This window comes from Odocoileus virginianus, chromosome 5 (genome assembly GCF_023699985.2).
Source record: "Odocoileus virginianus isolate 20LAN1187 ecotype Illinois chromosome 5, Ovbor_1.2, whole genome shotgun sequence".
NCBI classification, from domain to species: Eukaryota; Metazoa; Chordata; class Mammalia; order Artiodactyla; family Cervidae; genus Odocoileus; species Odocoileus virginianus.
In genome coordinates this window covers 19,751,057-19,752,853 of record NC_069678.1, presented here as the reverse complement: position 1 = coordinate 19,752,853, position 1,797 = coordinate 19,751,057, and positions in this window count along the sequence as shown.

The window sequence follows — 1,797 nt, the reverse complement described above, 5'->3', positions numbered from 1 at the left end:
TGGGGAGGGAGGTCCCAGAAGCCGGAAATAGGGGAAGAGCCAATCCTTCCGGCTGAAGGAGGCGGGCCTAGAGGGGGCAGGGCCTAGGGGTGACGAGATCGAAATTGGCTTGGGGGAGACGCCGGAGGTTGAGAGGTGGTCAAGTTTGGAGTCCTCACTGTTCCAGGCCCTACATAAACTGGTCTCACACATGTTGTGCGTGCCTGCATGCTCAGTCGCCTCGGACTCTTTGCGACCCCATGAACTGTAGCCCGTCAAGCTCCTCTGTCCATGGAATTTCCCAAACAAGAACACTGGAGTCTGTTGCTGTTTCCTCCTGCAGACGATCTTCCTCACCTAGGGATCGAACCCCTGTCTCTTGCATTACCAGGCTGGTTCTTTTACTGCGCCACCTGGGAAACCCCTCACCCACGGTTACCTGACACTAAAGTTGCTCTTTTTTCCTGTTGAGGCACCTCACCACTGGAAACCTAGGAAAATAAAGCCCTGCCTGTATTTCTCGTAGCCAGTGTCTCAGAGGGAACACCCCACTTATTAAAACTAAAGGCATGAGTTTACTACCACCTCCACACCCATGGTCACTTGTGGCTATAATTCTGGATGTCCAGGCCTCTGTGCCTCATAGTCTACTTGGCTTGTGGCTGTCTCATCAAAAAGCATGCAATCCCAGGCAGATCTTCAAATGACTGCACCTCTGGTTGAAAGCTTGACTGCAAACCCTTGAGAGACCCCCTAAGCTAGAACCACCTATCTAAGATAGTTTTGAATTTATTCCTGCAGAAATTATGGCAACAAATATGTATTATTATATGTTCCTAACTTTTGGAGTAATTTATTATGTAGTTAAAAAAAACACTAGAAATTAGAAGGGAATAAATATATGGTTAATATCTGCAAAATTTATGATTGTCACAAACCTGTTTTGTAGACTAGTTGTATACATCTATGTTCTCTCTAATCAGCAGTCAAAGAAGGCATGACTTACTATAAACATATCAATATAAATCATTGTGATTAAAATTTTTTCTTTTTAATTTTATAAATAATAAATGATGTTTGATATGGTTTTTATTTTTGTTATTATTAGTAGTGTACACCTTTTTCATATTTTAATCAGCCATTTTAATTTCCTCTTCTGTATGTTTTCTTGCAGAATCACCTTGTAGGTTTCCTTTTCCCCTGTACTTTCCTATTCCAATGTTCTTTCTGATTAGATCCTTTTTTTTTTTTTTATTAGATCCTCATCTTTCCACATGGCTGGTACCCACCAGGAAATACTAGCCACCCACTTGGAATTTCAGTCTCTTAACTGAAAGGAATTTACTGCCCCTGTCTTTCTTGTTCTTTCTGCTCTCCTGAACAATATCTCTTTGCAATGTGCTATGGATTGAACTTCTCGGTGACCCTAATTCATATTTTAAAACCCTGATCATCAATGTGATAGTATTTGGAGATGAGGACTTTGTGAGGTAGTTAGGTCATGAGGGTTCCACCTTAATGGTAGGATTAGTGCCCTTATAAGAAGAAATGCAGGAAAGCTTGCTTTTGATAGGGACAGAGTAAAGGGACAAAGTAGGTGATTAAATAGTGAATCTCACTAGGGGGTTGTAAGTAGAAAAAATATGGGAGACCCTTGTAAATTAAAGATTATCCAAGAAAACAGGTTTGCTCAGCCACAAAACCAAGCAGGCTTGCTTAGTCACAAAACCATGCTACAGAAGCATGAGACATGCCCCCAAGCAATAAAACAATGGTGGCATGGGACCCACATGCTGCCCAATGAGCTCAGTAAGTTAA